Source organism: Marmota flaviventris, chromosome 16, assembly GCF_047511675.1.
Source record: "Marmota flaviventris isolate mMarFla1 chromosome 16, mMarFla1.hap1, whole genome shotgun sequence".
NCBI lineage: Eukaryota > Metazoa > Chordata > Mammalia > Rodentia > Sciuridae > Marmota > Marmota flaviventris.
The window spans coordinates 60769846-60791092 of NC_092513.1; positions in this window are offsets into that span (position 1 = coordinate 60769846).

Consider the following 21247-nt stretch of genomic DNA (forward strand, 5'->3'; position numbering starts at 1 on the left):
TAAGTGAGGTGGGTTTTTTTTTTTTTTTTTTTTGGTATTTCTGTGAAAAATAAAATCAAAGCCCAGAATGAACATAATAGAATTTTGTCCAAGATATGACAAAATAAAACTCTATGAGTCCTTACATAGCATATAAATGTTTGAAAGAATGTAAGAATCCAGGTCATCAACTGTTTTTTTCTGTATACAGTGTTGCTGTTTGGAGAGTTATTCACCTTCTTTGATAAAATATAAGATGTATTGCCTGCAGATAAATAATAATTTCAGATGTCAATAGAGATTTGTATAACTAAAGGATAATTGAAGGAAGACTTGATGTTAAAATGTGGAAGTTGTATGATTAATTTTATATTTCTAATAAGATGTGGTGTTGGATATTTACATTTGTTTTAACACTGTTTTCAAAAGGCTTGTGCTAAGTGTTTACAACTACTCACCTCCTTTTATCTTTTCATTGTGTGAAATGCAGAGTTTTATATAAATATTGTGACTTCATGTATCATCAATTGCTACCTGTCTTCAACAAATGAGTTAACAAATGTCTAATTCCTGGGTTAAACTTTATTATACAATTGCATTAATAGTACAAAAGATTGAAAATAGCCAATAAGCCTTTCATTTCCAGGAAATAACTCCCTGAAACTCTGCATTTCAAAACTGCGTCATCTCTGGCTCTGAAAATACATTTACTTCTTCAAATTAATCCCAGAACAATTTCTCGGCTTTGAACACATTGAAGGTGCCTTATCTTCCTTCACATTTCAGCTGGATGGCTGCTGCCTTCCTTTAAAAATATCCTGAGTCATTTGATTCTTAAGTTGCTCACAAATCTCAATTTTTCATGGTTGTTGCTCTATCTCCTTACTTTTTACAAAAGAGGAAATGAGTCTGCAAACTGGTAATGGATGGAATTTAAAAGGATAAAAGGGTTGGTTGGGTTTGGATTGTTCAGAAAAGGTCTGATAAGTTCCCTTCAAGTTGAAGGCCACTAAATGTCCAATACCATCAAATCATGTAACTGTGTTGAAACCAATACATTTATAGCACAACTCTGGTTCAGAGTGGGACCAATTTAACAGGGAAGACTTGAATCCTTTGTAGTGGGTTTGACATTCAAGATTTTGCCTGCTCAAGGCAGGAACTATAACCAAATGTGGAAGGGCCTGCACATTAAACTGCTTTAGAAACTCAGTTTAAACATAGAATTCAGTTCATTTTTAGTTTTTGACAGGAACTCAAGTTTAATATTTTTTTCTAATAGTTCACCTGATTACTTTTTTTTATTTCAAAATCTTCTACTTGAGAAAGCGAATAGTAGAGGATATTTGTAAATCTCTTAAATTGAACATGAAGTTTAGGTTAATGTTTTGTTTAGCACTTATTTAATCCTGAAAAGTTTACATAACAATGTTTTAATGAGCTCCTATTTCCTATTATTTCAGCAAAACTTTATTAAAAATACTTAGATGCTTGAAATCTTTTTTGCAATGACTCTTCAAATCAGTTTAGCTTGACAAGCATAGAAGCACATAGCTTAACAATAGTAGTGAAGAAAAGGCTGATGGACCATTTTCTGAGCCTTCACCTTGATCAAGAGAGATGGTTGAGCACTATCAAGAATCAAAATGTCAAATTCAAGAGTCTGCAAACTTAGTCCCTTTCTGAAATACAAATGTTGAAAAGATAACCCTTGCTTAACATGTGTAAAAGTTTTAGAGAGTATATTTAATCGGAGAGTGATTCACGGACCAGGCAGTACCAGGCAGTACCAGATTGCAAGAGGTTGGAGTTCCACTCAGGGGGGCATGTGGTGGGAAATTTTATAAGGTATTCATTGCAGCAAGACAAAAGGAATATTTGATTGGTTGAATTGGAAAGTCCCTAGTTAGAGATTAGTTGGCAGTTTCCAATTGGCTAAGCTCAACTTTTGTTTTCCTGTGTTATGATTTCCAATTCTGACTTGGGTTTTTTGGCTTACATAGGAACTTGGGTTGCTCCACAGGAACTCTCCTAGCTCAGTAAGATGGATGGGTCTCCCTCTCCCCAAGGATCTTTATCAAGGGAATAGAATTTGATCAGGAAGAACAAACTATTAGCATTTTTCATCACCTCCTGAGTTGCAGAGACAGGTATGGCTGAGAGATTGAGGGTTCCTTCCTCCACCCAGGCCTATTTACAGAATAGAACTCTGTCCCAGTTATGATAGACTGGGAATATAGTTCCTCAAACACTCTTGTCCCAGATTGCTCATAAAGCTGAGCTTCTGTACTTGGGGAAGCAGAGGTAAGCTAAAAAGACAAGAGTGGGATGTTTGTAATGTAAAGATGTTACTCCCACACTCAGATATGTAGAAATTATTCAAACATTTTGCCTAGGGGAAGAGGCATGCCAGAAGAACAGAGATGTTTCCCCAAAAGAACTGATTGAAGCAATAGAAGTTTTAGTGCTAAGCAATTAAGTTTGCATCTATGACAACAATAAGCTAGGCCAGCAAGTTTAACCGAGAAAACCCAAGGAAAATACAGAGCCTGCAGAAGCCAGAACAAGCCTGGCTTTAAAAAAAAAGTGGTCCAGTGAAAGATTACAGATTTTATTAGGAGAGATGGCAGAGCAGCTTATGTACAGAGGGCAGTCCTAAACAATACACCAGTTAACCAGAAATTAGTGGATTCTAATAGCTGTGTGTGAGACCAAAAAGAAGCAGTCATTTTAACAGGAAGATCAGGGAAAGCAGTGGTACAGAAGAGCCCTTCCAGGACCACTGGTGTCAAGTTGGATGGGTGCATATACAGGATTAACTCTAAGGAATAACACTATATGCTTCATATGGTGGTGGGCAGGGGGAATAGACTTTGCTACAATAATTCAGGCAACTGGCTAAAAAAGGAAACAACAAAAACAAGTCCCAAAGATATCAGGGACCAGGTTTGCTACGATATTTCACCTGGGCAGTTTTCAACAAAAACTTATGGGAAATGCATAGAAACTGAAATGTGCAGTGAAACTCAGTGGGAAGGGTAGAAGCCAATTGAAGCTACATTTGAGAGGGATCAGATACTGGATATAAGAGAAAAACTCTTCAAAACAGCCATTATAAATACATCTGAAGAACAAAATGAAATGATGCATAAAGAAATACAGGGATATATTGATGATAGTCCACCAAATGAAATTTATGGACATAGAAACTAAAATTACAAATAAAAAGAAAATGGTAATTCTGGAGCTAAATACTCAAGAGCCAAAACAATGTCATTTGGGGGGCCCAAGACTGAAATAACAAGAATGAATGAGCAAAACTGAAGATAGATCAACTGAGACTGTGGATGCAGAAAAAAGAATGAATAAAAATGAAAGGACTTTCAGAAATGTGGAACACCCCTCACATGTGTAATGAAAGCACCAGAAAGAAAGGAGAAGGGAAAATGAGCACAAAATATATTCATAGAAATAATGGCAGAAACTTCTTGAATGTGATGAAAACATGAATGTAAATGTTCAAGAAAACAAACTCGAAGGAGAATAAATGTACAAAACCCGTATCCAGACCCATCATGATAAAAATGCTCAAAGCAAAAACAAAATATTTTTTTAAAGAGAAAGAAGAGAGAGAGAGAGAGAGAGAGAGAGAGAGAGAGAGAGAGAGAGAGAGAGAAAGAGAGAAAGAGAGAGAGAGAGGAGAGAGAGAGAATTTTTAATATTTATTTTTCAGTGGACACAGCATCTTTATTTTTATGTGTGCTGAGGATCGAACCCAGCGCCCTGAGCATGCCAGGCGAGTGCATTACCACTTGAGCCACATTCCCAGCCCAGCAAAAACAAAATATTAAAATTAAAAGAAGCATAAGAAAAATGAATCGTAGCATATAAGGTTTGTCAATTTTTAGAGTGGTTGTAATAAATGACTACAAACCACGTAGCATAAAACAACAAGAATTGATTGTTTCATTTCTTGGGAGTCCAAACAATGAAACAAAAGTGTTGGAAGAGCCCAAATCCCTCTAAAATCATTAGAAAGCAATCCTTGTTGCTTCCAGCTGCTAGTGTTTGTGCAATCCTGGTGTTCCTTGGCTTGAAGATGCATCGCTCTGATTATGGCCTCCATCCTCACCTGGCCATCTTTTTATTGGTTATTTCATCTCTTATGAGGATTTCAGTCGTATTTGATCATGATCTCTCTGTACTCTAGTATGACCTTATTTTAACTAATTATCTTCAATGACCTTATTTTCAAGTGAGGTCACAGTCTAAAGTACAAAGGATTAGGAGGACCTATCATTGGAGTGTGCATGTGAGAGCAACAGTTCAAACCTCTAACATAAGGGAATAACAGCCCGGACCAAGAAATCACAACAAAGAAAAACAATTGGCCAAAATGTCTTATGAATATAAACATAAGAATTCTCTAAAAACTACTAGTCAAATGAATGTAGCAGCATATGTAAAAGATTATACAATTGGGATTAATCCCAGGGATACAAGTTTGATTGAACACCTAAAATTCTATCAACCATAGCAGCATAATAAAGAACAAAAAAACATAAAATTATATTAATGCAAAAAAACTGGCAAAATTGAATATTTTTTTGTGTGATAAAAATTTCAACAAATTACAAGTAGAAGTAAATCCTCCAGTTGATAACAGGTAGTTCCTCAAACGATGGTACATAAAGTTGTCATAAGACTCAGAAATTCCACGCCTACACATGTGCTAAAAAGAAATGAATATATACGTTGATAAAAAAGCTTTTATACAAATATTTACAGAATCATTATTCATTATAGCAGAAATACCATAATTTCCCTAAATTTGAGAAATAACTCAAATGTCCATCAAATTATAAATATATAAATAAAAATGTGCTATACAATGCAACATGTTATTCAGCAATAAAAAGAAATGAAGTATTCATGCATGATACTTAAAACATATAGACATTGAAAAATATTGTGCTAAATAAATGAAGCCAGTTGCAAAATATCATATATTATTATTCCCTATTTATTTATTTATACCAAGGATTGAACCCAGAGATGCTTAATCACTGAGCCATATCCCCAGCCTTTTTTAAAATAATTTTTTGTTTTGAGGCAGGTTCTTGCTAAGTTGCTTAGGGCCTCATTTGCTGATGCTGGCTTTGAATTTGCCATCTTCCTGTCTTAGCTTTTTGAGTTTCTGGGATTAGAGCGCCCACTTATTTAATTAATTAATTTTGTGGTAGCACTAGAGATCAAACCCAGGGCCTTGCACATGCTAGACATGTGCACTACCATGGAGCTACATCTCAACACCTTTTGTTATATTTTCAGTCAAGTCTCACTAAGTTTCCCATGCTGGCCTTGAACTTGTAATCCTCCAGTCTCATCCTTCTGAGTAGCTTTATGATTCTTTTTATACACAATGTATAGAAAAGGCAAGTCTATAGAGACAGGAAGCAAGTGGATTAGTGTTTTCCTAGGAGTATAATGGAGATTGGGAAAAGTAAAGCATGACTGCTTATAAAAACTGTTTTAAAGACAATATTTTATAATATTACAAAATCGGTTGAGTAATTGTTGTCCAAGTTTGTGTTTACACTATAAATTATTCAATTGAGCACTTAAGTACATTGTTTATTATGTACATTATCTCAATTAAAATATTATTTAAAAATCCCATAAATCAACATGTTTCACACTAGAAGATAATTGGCATCAGCCAAAAGTAATAGCAAAAGAATATTTCTATGAGCTTTTATAACTTGCATAAAATACATGTCATAACCCACAGGAGAACATTAAACCTGGTATTTGTTAATGAGCTACTCAGCCCTAACCAAATAGAGATGTTTCTATAGGGAATTTAACTATGTTTTGAAATGTTTATCTGATATTAAAAGGAGCTAAAACAATTTTTAAAATCTCAAGAAATCTAAATTCTCAAAACTTAAAAGTACCATGAGTACCTTCAACTCTATTAAACTAATTACTCATAAGATAAGTTCATCTTTACAATACTTTCAATTATATCTCAAGTACATAAGGAATCAGTTAGTTTTAAAAGTCCCTGGTAGCTTTGGATATTTTTGCTGAGTATTTAAAAATATGTGGAAATATCTACAAAAACAACTACTACACATATATGGCATGCATTATTTCCTATTTGAAAAAATTGGGTCTATTTTCATAAAGTCAGAGGTTCTCTGCTCATTTGGCATTTTCCCCAAAAGTCACACGGGTCAGCACATATAACTCCCACAACTTCTCTACTTTAGATAGAGATGCTATGAATAATAGATTTATTATTATTTGGATCATTTCTCATCTTATTGAAAGGATAAAAATCTCAAGGGAAAGCAACTTCCTAAAATATTATCTATTATAAATTTTCTTATGTTTAAAAAGTCCATTTTAGCATCAACTAATATTTTTAGCAGCTTGCCTTACTGAAGAAGAAAAATGTTAAGTTTTAGCATGTATTTTCTCTTATACTGAATTCTTTAAAAGTAATTTCCTATTGTAATAGTTTCTTTCATCTAAAGAATTCAACATTTTGGAAATACTGCATTAAAATTTTCTTGTTTTCTGATGACATTGTAGTTAGAAATTTTAATACTTTGATTTTCATGAACTCTAAACTATGTTGGTAACTAATCATAATTGAGTGTACTGTTTATCCTTTGACTCATTTCAATACAATTATTTTTGATTTCTGATTTAGGCAGGCTATGGTTTGGATATGGTTTGTGTGCTCCAAGGGCTCATGTGATTAAGAAACTTGGACCCCAGGATGATGGTACTGAATCTCTAGGAGGTGGGATTTAGGGATTGGGGGTACAGCTCAATTGTAGAGCACTTGCCTTGTGTCAATAAGGCCCTGGGTTCAATACTGTTATTGTTCATATTTGTAATTATTCCCTAAAGCACTCGTGTTAAAACTTGGTCCTCAATAAAGCGATGTTCAGAGGTAAAATATTTAGGAAATGATTGGATCACGAGGCTTCTAACCTTGTTATTGTATTAATCCATTTGATGGATTAATTCTGGGCGAGAATATTGGGGATTGAACCTAGACATGATTAATCACTGAGCCACATCTCCAGCCCTTTTTTTTTTTACTTTTTTTTTTTTTTTTTTTTTAACTTTGAGACAGGATCACACTAAGTTGTTTAGGGCCTTTCTAAGTTACTGAGACTGGACTCAAACTTTCAATGACATTTCTAGTATATAAGGAATCAGTGAGTTTTAAAAGTCCCCTGGTAGCTTTGGATATTTTTGCTGAGTATTTAAAAATATGTGGAAAAATCTCCAAAAAAACTACTACACATATATGGCATGCATGTCCTCCTGCCTCAGACTCTGGATTTGCTGGAATTACAGGCATGCAGCAACATGACTGGCTTGATTGGTTAATAGTTTGAATGGACTAGTGGGTGATGACTGTGTGCAGGTGGGACAATGTTGGAAGAAGTAAGTCATTGTGTATGACCTTTAGAATTATATCTGTCCCAGGACCCTTCCTGTCTCCTTCTCCCTCTGCTTCCTGGCTGTCCTGAACTGAACAGCTTTTCTATGCTGTGCCTTTTCTCCATGATGTTCTGCCTCAAATGAGGCCCAGAGCCATGGAGTTATTCAGCTGTGGACTGAACCTCTGAAACCATGAGTCCAAAATAAACTTTTCCTTCTCTAAGTTACTCTTGTCAGGTATTTTGGAAATAGCAATGAAAAGCTGACTAAAACAGATTTCCAGCACTGCAAAAAGAAAAGGGAAAAAAAGTGATGGAATGTGGTGGTGGATAATTGGGTCACTGGGGTGTGAGGTAGTTCATTTAATCAGTTGGAAATTCTTGTGAGAGGATTGTTATATATGGAGCAAGTCTGGTCCCTTTCACTCTATCTTTGCTTCCTGATTTGAAATGTAGTCACTCCCCCACATATGTTTCTTCATCTGCTATGGGGTCTTTATAGTTTGAAGTCTGAATCTTCAGAACGATAAGCTAACTCAAACTAAATAAACCTTTCTTCTTCACAAGTGTCATTTATCAGGTATTTTGTTATACTGACAAAAAAGATGATTAATAGCAGGTGGAGACAAACAGTATTAGAGAGTGGAACTGACTTTCCAGCAATACAGTGCATACATCTTATTGTTCCATATATTGAACCAATATTTACCATTCTGATATATTCACATGTATGCACAACTACACACACACACACGCACACACACACTCCTTTGTTATTATCTTGAGTCATACAAATGAAGTTCAATTCCTCTTTCTCATAGGGCTTCAAGTATTAAACCTAGAAGATGGCAGAGAGGATCTAGATAGCAACCCTTGACTTCTCCTCAGCCCAGAAATAAAGCAACAAAAGAATAGCTGACCAGAGAGGTAGGTGACAGAGTAAATACTGTGAAACCCAGTACTAGACAGATTGAGGCTTGGAAAGTCTATAATTTGGGTACTGAAGCAGAAAATGAGGACAGAATTTCTTGACCCAGAACACTGATCTGGGTAGAGTCATAGGGGAGGGTAATGAAGGGAGAAAGTTGAGAAAGGTGGGGAGACAAAGCCCGCAGGCTTTTCTCCTTCACCATAGTTGGAAACAAAGGCCAACCAAGTTAAACTTGGAAAGGAGCATCAAAGACAGTGAAGGAAATCACACAATTCAGATCAAATTGCTTGGCAGAAACCTACAGGGCAGGACATCCATTTTATAAGCACCACACTTAGTCAGTTCCTATAGGAATTAGACCAGAAACACAACAGCTAGAAGAAAATATAGGCTCAACACTCCAGCATAGTGGAATAGGACCTGATTTCCTCAATAAGACTCCTAGAGCTCAGGAAATAAAATCAGGAATCATTAAGTGGGATGGCATCAAATTAAAAACCTTCTGCACAGCAAATGAAACAATTAAGCACATGAAGAGAGAGTCCCTACAGAATTGGAGAAGATCTTTGCCAACTACTCTTCTGACAAGGTACTGATTTCCAGAATACATAAAGAACTCAAAAAAATTAACACCAAAAAGCAATAATAGCACAATAAATGAACAAATAAACTAAAGAGATATTGCTCAAAAGAGGAAATACAAATGGCCAAGAAATACACGAAGAGATGTTAATATACTTAGCATTTAGAAAAAGGCCAAATTAAAAGTATACTGAGGTTTTATCTCATTCCACTTAGAATGGCAATCATCAAGAACACAATAATTGCTGATGAGGTACACTCATACATTTTAAGCAGTATGGAGATTCCTCAAAAGACTATAAATAGAACTACCATATGACCCAGCTACCTTAGTATTTATAAAAAAAAAAAACAATAAAATCAGCATTATAGTGATTTATGCATTCCAATGTTTATAGCAATGAAATTCACAAAAGTCAAGTTATGGAACTAGTGTCTGTCAATATACAAATGGATAAAGAAAATGTGGCAAATATACACAGTTTTAGTCAGCCACAAAGAAAAATAAAATTATGTCATTTGCTAGAAACTGAATGGAACTAGAGTACATCATGCTAAGTGAAATAAGCCAAATTGAGAAAGTCAGAGGTTAAATATTTTCACTCATATACAGAAGCTAGAGAGAAATAAGGCATTTAAAAATGAGGGACCTTATGAAAATAAAAAGGAGAGCAGTGGAGTAGAGGAAGGAGATCAAGCGGGATGGAGGAGAGGAAGAATTTGGAAAATATTGGGTATTCAAATGAAGCAAATGATTGTATGCATTTGTGAATCTCATTATTATGTACAACTGAAATGTACTAATGAAAACATTTTTTAAAAACTTCAAATATTGGGCCTGGGGTTGTGGCTCAGCTGTAGAGCGCTTGCCTAGTACGTGTAACCCCATGGGTTCGATCCTCAGCACCACAGAAAAATAAATAAAATAAAGGTATTGTGTCCAACTACAACTAAAAAAAATATTTAAAAAAACTTCAAATATTGGATCATGATTATTTTATTCCTGATTTTTCTATCTCAATATTTAATCTCAGGTTTTTAAAACACAATTCTTTTGATATGAATCTTATGTTAGGCTTCTCCAAGACAGGGGCTCTAAAAAACTAGTTGGTGTTTGTAGTTTATTCAAGTGATCCCTTGACACTCCAGGGAGGTGGTGCAGCAGAGATGCAGGAAGATAAGAAGATCCAATCATGTGTGTTAATGCTAGGTTATTCCTCTGGGAACTAAGTCTGATGCTGGCCTCTGAAATAACATGTGGAACATGCCTCAGGGCTTTCTGGCTATATGTATTAGTCAGCTTTTTGTTCCTGAGACTGAAATACCAGATAGTAACAACTTAGAAGAGAAAAACTTTACTTGGTCTCATGTTTTTTTGATGTTTAGTCCATGGTCAGTCTGCTCCTTTGTTTTAAGGCTGAAGTAAAGCAGAACATCCTGGCAGAACGGTGTGGCTAAGTAAAAATTGTTCAGTTTGTGGCAGTTGTTTGAAGCAAAGAAAGAGAGAGCACAGGAGAATCCAGAGACATAATAAAAGAGGTACGCCCCCAGTGACTCACTTTCTCTTGCCACACCCCACTTACCTATAGTTACCACCCAGTAATCCATTTACATTATTAAATCATTAAATGGATCAATTCATTCATTAGGTTACAGCTCTCATAATCTAGTCATTTCACCCTCTGCATTAACAGGAGCTAAACCTTAGCACCAGAGCATGGGGAGTCTGGGATATTTACCAACTCCCATTTGCTGAGTGTGCCCAAGGTGTTGTTAACCTCACACTTCAGGTACCCCTCATGGGTGACCTAGAATGTTTTCATAATCTGATGTAACGAAAGTCAATGAAAAATGAAATAAGGAAAAAAAAAAAAGACTCCAAAGAAGAGAAGTCAAGAGCCAGGCATGACAGCACATGCCTTCACTTTCACCAACTAAAGAGGCTGAGAAATAAGAATCATAAATTCAAAGCAAGCCAAAGCAATTTAGCAAGGCCCTAAGCCATTTACTGAGACCCTGTCTCAAATTCATATATATATCAGAAATGTGTCTTAGTGTTTAAATGCTTCTGGGTTCATCTCCAGTACCAAAACCAAAAAATAACAACAACAACAACAAAAAGACAAACAAACAAAAAGAGAAAGAAGACTTGAATGGTAACCTTATAAAAAAATCAACAACATAAGTGCTCAATAATCATAAAATAGTTCAATAGCATTAGAAATTAGAAAAAAAAAAACAGAAAAATAAAATGACACCTGTGAGACATAATTAAATAGTATCAGTAAACTTATAGAACAAATAAATTCTTATGAACTGAAGAGGGAGTTAAAATTGTTTTTTTCTTTGAAAAAAATGGCTATTAAAAATACATGATCATGACACATGACTATAATTCCAGCAGTTCTGGAGGCTGAGAGAGTGGAATCAGGAGTTCAAAACCAGCCTGAACAATTTAGCCAAAAACTAAGCAACTCATGAGACCCTGTCTCTAAATAAAATACAAAATAGGGCAGAGGATGTGGCTCAGTTGTTCAGTGTCACTTAGTTAATTTTTTTTATACAAAATAAAAAGAAACATGCTCATTTCCCAGGAGAAGCATATTCTTATAAAAATCACTGCAAATATAAACCATGATAACATGTGAGAATACAGCAGCATTTGTATAATAAGATGAAACCCAGAGCAGTTAGAAAAGGCAATTTACATTGAGAAAGAGATAAATAGTAAATACTGGGTAAAATTATTTCCAAAACTCATTTTCATCGCACTCTATCCATTTGGAAAAAATATATTGAAACACCACAGAGTTTTAATAGAAGTCATGTCATATACATGTGGTATTTTATGTGCATCCATGTTTAAAAAATATGTAGAATTTGAGAAAATAAAAACATACAAAAGAATATAAGAGACTCAATTATGCACATTATATGTATACAATAAAACTGATTATTACCAAAATGTAAGATTTCCACTATTCTAAAATTTTACTCCTTCAAAATATTAGCATATTTTAGTTAAAATTGAAGAGTGATCAGAGCAAAAATTCTAAAATTTATCTAAAATGTTACATGTATATATTTGAAATTAGCCATCAAAATTCTGAATGAAATTCTTTTGCAATAATAAAAACCAAGAAATTATAACTCAAAGAAAACCTATAGGTGCATTCAAATGCAAGTAAAAATTTTATGTATTTTAATAGCAATTGAAAGGCCAATATAACAAGCATATCAAAAACAACATAACTTGTGAATGGATGATAGAGCCAAATCTAAAGGAAAGTTCACTTGGAGACAAAGTTCACTTGCATAGTGTGTATATACAATCTGCAAAGCACTGGGGTCAAATTTTAGCACAACTATAAAAGGCATATCTATAGAAGAATAGAAGAGGCTAGAATAGAATTGAAGAATATAGAAGAGGCTCTTGACTCTCCCTCCACCCATGGATATATTGAAAACATATATTATGTTTCAGGTCCCTCTTAGACATAGTAAAAACGAGTTGAGAGATTTGTATAATATTCACAACAGGGAAAACACTTGCCACTAAAAGATTAAGAAAACCTAAGATCTTAGTCCAGCCTTAGGCAATGTGCCACATAATTGGAACAGAATCCTCAACCACCAGTGTCTTCCTGAGAAAAGGAAGATAGGGAATGGAATGTTTAAAATCATAATGTTCAACTCACTTTGCATAGGTTCATGCTATAACAGGTTACACCCATGCTCTTTGAGCAAAGAATAAGACCCTTTGATAAGCCCTACACAGAAAACAAAATAATCCCCAGGAAAGAAAAGAGTAGTCATTTATTAAATTGATTTTTAAAATACTTTAGTTAGTCTTATATAAGCATAATAGAAAAGAGTGATGTAAGTGAAATTTCTACACTTGTGACTGATTTTAAAAACAGCATAAAATGCTGGCTGCAGGGCTGAGGTTGTGGCTCAGTCATAAAGCACCTTCCTAGTACTTGTGAGGCACTAGGTTCTATCCTTAGCATCACATAAATAAATAAATCAAATAATAAAATATGTATAAAAAAAGAGAAAACAAAATAACAAACAACAACAACAACAAAAAATATCCTTGGGTGCAGTTCTATATGCCTGTAATTCCAGTGGCTTGAGAGGGAGAGGCAGGAGGATAACAAGTAGAAAGACAGGCTCAGCAACTTAGTGAGGCTTTAAGAAATTCAGCCAACCCTATCTCTAAATAAAATAAAATGATTTATAAAGAGCTTGGTATGTGGTGCAGTGGCAAATCATTCCTGGCTTCAATGTGTGATACCAAAAAAAAAAAAAAAAGTGAGAGAGAAAAAAAATAGAGCATAAAACAAAAGAGAAAATAAACAGTGGCACCCTCAGTGACACTGTCAGTGTCAAGGATGTAAACAATTTCAAAGCAGTAGTGGGTAAGTGTATGAAAAACTCATCTAGGTTTATTAGTTGCTGCTTTGGACAGTTAGTCTCCTGCTCTCCAACATGTAAATGGGAAACAAGAGTCCTATTTCAAGGTATGTATGGAAGTAAACAGGTGTTTCTATATAGCATTTAGTTGACAAAGATGTTCACTTTCGTGGGGGATTGAGGTTATTCCCAGATGACAGATTCTTGTGCTGTTCGAAATGATGTGTTTTATCAAGTCTTCATAAACCAAGGTTAAGACCTAATATAAAGCAGATCTTTATTAAGGTATATCGGTAAATCTGATACCACTTAAATCTCTGAAAAAGTTTTTTCAACGGATTTTTTGATATTTGGGGAAAAAAACATTCAAATAACAAGTAAATATATGAATAAACTAATATTATAGAAGCTAACATTCAGGATATATATACCATTGTATACTCACCAGGAATGTACAAATAATAGCAGTAAAGCAAAAATGAATGAAATAAAAGAAACAAATAATGAAATGAATGACAAATGGAAAAAAAAATAACAGACAAAAAAGTACAAAGATTTTATGTGACTGGAATTGTCAAACGTTGATTGTGGCCATACAAATTTGTAAAGTCACTTGGAAATTTTTTGTTTTGTTTTGTTTTTACTACCTACTGAAAAATCCTCTATAAATTATCAATTCCACTCCAAGGTGAGAAGAGATAAATACATAACCCATTCACCTGGCTCTTTCTCTTGGGAACTGTGGCAGAGTTACCTTCTTCTTTCTCTCCTACCTCATTTCTGCCTCCAAAGAAACAGTCCCTAACCTTCATGCTACCATTGGTTCACCATTATACTTTTTAAATCTGAACCCTTGAGCTGGTCATGCTTTCCCTCTTTCCTTCACTGCACAATTTTTCTGTACCCCTATATATTCCACCAATACTTTTTCATGAATAGTCACTATTACATACACAGCATCCACCAGTCTCACATTCCAATCTCTCTCCTGCTTTGCCAATGAATCACTTTGAGATCCCCTCCACTCAGACATCAATAGTCCAGAGTGGGACCAGGTTTGATTGTCATATATGCACTTTTTAGACATCATCTACATAACATTAAGCCTATAAAAATTGAGATGCATCTAAAGCTGAGGTTAAACAGGAAATCTACAGACTGCATTATTAAACTGAAGGGTCTAAAATTTATTAATCTCAATAATTTGGAACAGGCAATTCTATAAAAAGGACAGTAAAACAAAAACATAATACATCAAAATGACAAATTTGAAGACATACAAAGTATATATATCCAAAGAGTGTCATATATTGGTGCTTTCAAAAGACAAATTAATTTGAAACAAATGTGGTTAATTTGAGATGTAATAATCATATATTAATTATATATAATGGTAATATATATGTGTATATAATGTATCTCATGTAATTTTGGGTATACATTGCAAGAAATAAATTCTACACTGATTTTTTTCCCCAACAACACTTTGAATACCTAGGTTTTTCAATTATCAAATGCTCAGGATACATTTTATACTTTATAAAGTTTATCACTGACCAACAGACCATTTTGTTGTTTTTTTTTTTTTTTTTAATTTTTAAAAGTGGTAGTATTTATTTCCAGTTAGAACATAATGCCATCATTTATTTATAATTTTTAATGAATTTTTTATTTATATATGACAGCAGAATGCATTACAATTCTTATTATACATATACAGGGCAATTTTTTATGTCTCAGGTTGTATAGAAAGTATATTAACACCAATTCATGTCTTTATACATCTACTTTGGATAAAAAATGTTCATCATATTTCACCATTATTTCTAACCTCATAAACCCTCTGCTCCTCTCTCATCCCCCAACAAATCATTTTGACACACATTTTTGTATGCTATGAAGTTATAGAAAACAGTATACATTTTATAATAATATTAACAAATAGACTTTTTAAAGTAAGACATAAGCTTTATTATAAAAAAAAACTTGCCATTTAGACAACAATAAAGTATATATATGTGGAACTACTTTGTGAAAATAGAAAAATTACATTCTTCCCCCCCCAAAAAGGGGATATTTTTGGTGAAAATAGTATTCTATGCTTTTTAATGTATAAATCATTTTAATATGTAATATATATTTCAATATAAAAATAAAATAGAACCAGGTGTCATGGCACACATCTCTAATCCCATTGGATTAGGAGGCTAAGGCAAGACAATAATGAGTTAAAAACCAGCCTCAGAAATTTAGCAAGGCCCTAAGCAACTATGTGTGACCCAATCTCTCTCTGACCCTGAGATAAATTTCCAGTAACAAAACAAAACAAAACAAAAACAGAGTATTGATAAGGACACAAAACAAATTCAAATTTTCATAAACTAAAGATGGAGTTAAAATTGTTGTTATATATTTGTGAAAACTGTGTATTATATACACAGTTTTCACAAATATATATATATATATATATATATATATATATATATATATATATATATACACACACACACACACACACACACACACAGTTTTCATATATATATATATATATATATATATATATATATATATATTCCTCACCAAGTAGCATTGACCTATAGAAATTATAATATGTGTACCATGACAAAATATAGTTATGTGGATAGCATAAGACTAGAGCTATATTGGTTCATACAGTTGAAATCTGGGGCATAGGAGGAAATAGGAGGTACATTCAAAAAAAAAAAAAAAAAAAGAAAAGAAATACTAAAATTTGAGAAAAAAATGTTTTTAGGGTCCAGACAGGTTTTTTGTTTCATTAGAGTACAAAATATTATATAAGTATTATACAGAAGTTACATCTGTTTAATACCTCACATGTATAAAGGCTTTCAAGAGGAATATGTAGAACTTATCACAAAATAAATAAAAATTTACAAAAGCACATAAAATACTCAGTTATAAACACCATGTGTGTAAATACAAAGACAATTATTTTTTCTCAATTTAATGTATAATATTTTCCTATGAAAATTTTAGCATGTTTTTCTTTTAATAAAAAAGACAGCTTGGTGTGGTGGTGCACAATTGTAATTCCAGCACCTGGGAGGCTGAGACAGGTGTATTGTGAGTTCAAAGCCAGCATCAGCAAAAGTGAGGCCATAAGCAAGTCAGTGAGACCTTGTTTCTAAATGCCATACAAAACAGGTCTGGGGATGTGGCTCAATGGCCAAGTGCCCTTGAGTTCAATTCCAAGTACCAAATAAAATAGAAGAAAAGAAGAGACCCAAAGAAAAAAAAATAAATTTATTTTTAAAGTAAAATACCCAAAAACCTTTAATTAAAACCCAAATAATATAGTTATTGTTATGTGATCCATTGAATGTATAATATAAAACTATATTGTAATAACAGAGACCAAGAAATAATAACATAAATCAAATCTGAAACCATATGTATGTCAATAGTATTGCTAAGAGAATAGAAAAGCCTACATAGAACCAACCAATGAAAAGTAACATTAGATGTGAATGGATGAATCTACACAATCTAAAGTTAGAATTGGGGCCTACTGCACAGTTCCCTGTCAGAATGTGTGTGCAGAATGTGCAAGATACTCAGTTCCAACCTTAGTAACACTATAAAAGGCATACTAAAAAATGTTAAGGGGGGGATGATGTTGAAAATAAAGCAGAATTTTAAAATGCTGGATTCTTCCTCCATCTATAGATATATTTAATAAAAAGCTACTATGAGTGTCTCTTTGCCAAAGTCATGAATGAGTAGAAAGACTTAGATACACTGAATATTAGTCCTGTCTTGAGCAATGTACCACATTTGGGACAAAATCGCCAATGACCATCATCACACATAGTAAACAGAAATGTAGAAGAGGGGCTGAGAATGTAGCTCAGTTGTATGCACAGGCTCTGGGTTTAATCCCCAGCACTACAAAAAAACATATGTGTATACAGAGTGTTACAAAAGTGTCTAAGCCACAGAAAATGTGGTGATGTCTAGGGGCTATAAAAGTCTTTGCAAGTGTTTCATCCACTGTGATCAATATACAGAAATAGCCAAATATCAAAGTTGTTAGTTTATCTCAAAAAGACATCTGCAAGCATATTTTCCCAACTTTTATTGCTGACAGATGATCTTCACTCTACCTTTTATTGTAGGTGAAAAAGGGGGAAATACAGTAAACCACTGTTAGCTTGAGTGAGATTTTAGCACTTCCTGAGCCCTGCCCCCAACCAGGTCATCCCAGTAATAATGCCAGAACTACAAATTTCTCCTAGAAGGAGTTATTTCTTCTTATTACTATTTAATTTGTGTGTGTGTTTGTGTGTGTGTGTGTGTGTGTGTGTGTGTTTGTACTGAATGTCTGAACTTTAACATATTTTGTTCATGTTACTATGTCCTGAAGTTTCAAACTCTGGAAAAAAAAAATATGACTGAGCATATGCAAATCTCTATAGATTGCAAACAAATGAATTTACATTGTTTTATTCCCAGCACTTTTATAAACTACGATATCCAGAAGTAATTCAGAAGAGGGGTTAAAAAAAATGATCCTTGTTTATTCCAACAAATCTTTACAAAACACTCCTACATGGCTACTTCATATAAACGTTTCTCAGAGATATAATGCATCAGTCAAAAAGATATTCTGCAGCCTGTGCAGTGTTGTTGAAAGGACTATTTTAATAATCTGAAAGAGCCACATGTGGTGGCACATGCTTGTAATTCTATAGGCTGAAGAGGCTGAGTCAGGAGGTTTTATATTTGAAAGACAGCCTCAACAACATAGCAAGGCTATAAGCAAGTTAGTGAGGTATTAGTGATATATTACCTGTCTTAAAATAAAACATAAAAAAGGTTGGGGACATAGCTCACTGGTAATCACCTTTGGGGTTCAATTTCTAGCACCAAACCACACCAAACCAAATGAATATCTGAAAGATACTAGGGACTCCAGAGTATATGTATAGATAAAAATTTTGGTTACAATAAAAACTTAATAAAGATACTTCTGAAAAAAAATATTATGGTTCTTAAAAGCTCAAAATAAAAATGCCATATAATTCACTAATAATATATTTTTTAAAGCAGGGTATTATTGTTCATGTCTGTACTCCCCGTGGCTTAGAAGGATAAAACAAAAAGATCTCAAGTGCAAGACCAGCCTCAGAAACTTGGCAATGACCTAAGTGACTCAGTGAGATACTGTCTTAAACAAAACAAACAAACAAACAACAACAACAAAATTATAGGGATGTAGCACAGTGGTAAATTGCCAAAATAAATAAAAATAAATAACAATTTTGGGTAAAAAAATTCCATATAACAGTGATTCCATAATACAGAGTATCGATGAGGACACACAAAAAATTCAAATTCTCATGAACTAACCCAGTAATAATAATTTTAGATATATATCTAAAGGAATTGGAACCCTTTTGTTAAAAAACTACTTCACTTCTATTTTAATAGTAGGTTTATTCACAGTATCTAACAAAGTAATCAAATGAAGTACCTTTTAGATGCATGGTATTGATGAAAACATTCCTTCCAGCTGCAGAGCATTCATCTACTTGCCTTAGAGGCTTCACACTTATAATTCAAACTGATCCCAAAAGGCAAGACTCAGATACTGGTATTTTCTAAGTAATTCAAGAGATTTTGGTACCTATGGGCAAATTCTGTCAGACTTTTCTAAAACTAAGGAATAGGAAAATATGGGAGTTTGGAATGTGGACACAACACACAGTAAATTCACTGTGATAAAGTGTGTGAGTCTGGGGAAGACAGAGAAAGTAAAACCAGAGTTGAGATAAAACCAGACTCTCTGCTTCACTGATTTTTGGGTTATTGATTTAATCCAAACAGATGTTGGAAAAGGGTTAAGGCTACTAATTAAAATTTATGTAAAACAGGTTTTAAAAAGTATCAAGAAAGAGCTGAAGGTGTGGCTCAGTTGTACAGCACTTGCCTACATGTTTGAGGCCCTGAGTTTAATCCTCAGTACCAGTATAAATACATAAAATAAAAATATAGTGTCCAACTAAAACTAAAAAAAATAAATATTAAAAAAAATTACCAGTTAAGGGGCCAGGGTTGTGGCTCAGTTCTAGAGTGCTTGGCAAGTATGCATGAAGCAGTGTTTTCGATACTGGCACCACATAAAAATAAAAAGAATAAAAATAGAAAATAAAACAAATAAAATAAAGGTATTGTATTCATCTACAACTAATAAATTAGTTTATTTGCTTATTATAATATTTATTTGTTTTGTTTTAATATATATATATATATATATATATTTTTTTTTTTTTTTTTTTTTTTTTTTTTCCATAAAGTTCCAGGTCACTGCCATGGCCTGTGACTGTCTAATTCACTGTTTTATTAATTAAGCCCTTGCAATTGAACTTGCTTTTATATTTTTCCACACCAGGACAAAAATGTTTGCTTGAATATTTGGAATGCTTCTAAAGGTCATTTTAAAAAACCTGTCTTACATATTTAAAAACTCAATTGAAATTGAACCTGGTGACACAGGCTTGTAATCACTGTGGCTCAAGAGAATAAGGTTGGAGTATCATGAGTTCAAAGTCATCCTCAGTAAAAGCAAGGCAGTAAGCAAGTCAGTGAGATCCTGTCTCAAAACAAAATACAAAAAATGGCTGGGGATGTGTCTCAGTGCCCCTGAGTTCAATCCCTAGTAAAATAAATAAATAAATAAATAAAATAAAATAAAAAGCTTTAATTTTGGAGACATTAACTACACTATTGTGAGGATGGCCTTGATCTGAGCCTAAACAACTCCATTTTAAAAACTTCAGTTTTAAACCTGCAGCTTGCAAGGCATGGCTAATGAAGTCCTCCAGTATGGCCCTCAGATATAAACAAATCACTTCCCCTCACCCAGATACACAGAGTGAAGCCTCTGGCAGGCTGTTCTCACCTGATAAGAGGAAAGGGCAGGAAGATCAGGTTGGAGACAAGCAGACCAGATGTTTCTGACCCCAGGGTAAATGTCATGGAGAAATCTGGTGGTAACTAATATGGATTGAAAAGCCCTAAAATTTAGTATAAATAATAGAGCAAACAGACATTCAGCTGTTATGCTCAAATTTGGGATGCCCAAAAGACCACTCTAAAACATGATTAGTGTATCAAGTGGTGGGAAAGAATCTGGAAAGAATTATTGATTAGTTCAAGGGGTTGACACACTTAAAATTGATTGATTTAAACCCTGAGGATGTCGCAAGGAGGGTACATGCCAAGCTGCAGGGCTTCTAGTTTAGATATCTGTCACCACACCTAGGTGGGGGCCATCTGGAATTTCAGATATTTCGATATTTTGGCCTATCTTAGGTGATCACCCTCTGTGGCTTTTCTGAGAACTGTTTCCACAGAGCTTTTCTGTGGTGTTTTCCTGACTTTAGAACTACAGTAAGTCAGAGGTTAAGTTTCAGAGCAAAATGAGGCCCCAAGTAGAATGAGATTGCTTAGGTCTTTCACAGCAAGCTGAAACAAAGATGCACTTGCATTGGCGAGGCTGGTGAGGACTTGGAATGACATCTCATCACTTGTCATCATTTGTGTGATTCTCACTGCTCTCAAACTCTCCATCCACATCTTGACCCTGGTGAGAGCCACAATTTCTCCCTATGACCTTCTCCTCAACTAACCATCAACTTCATTCCAGAAGAAGCCTATCTTGTTCCTGACTTGACCACTGTGGTCTGAGTGAGTGTGCATCTGCTGGACTTAAAGCCTAAGACTTGAGGCTTTTGAACTTAGCACAGAGAGAATTTCTGTCATCAGCCTGCCATGACTAAGTGTATTTGCAGTAATCATAATTAATTTAGAATTATTTGCTGTGAATTAA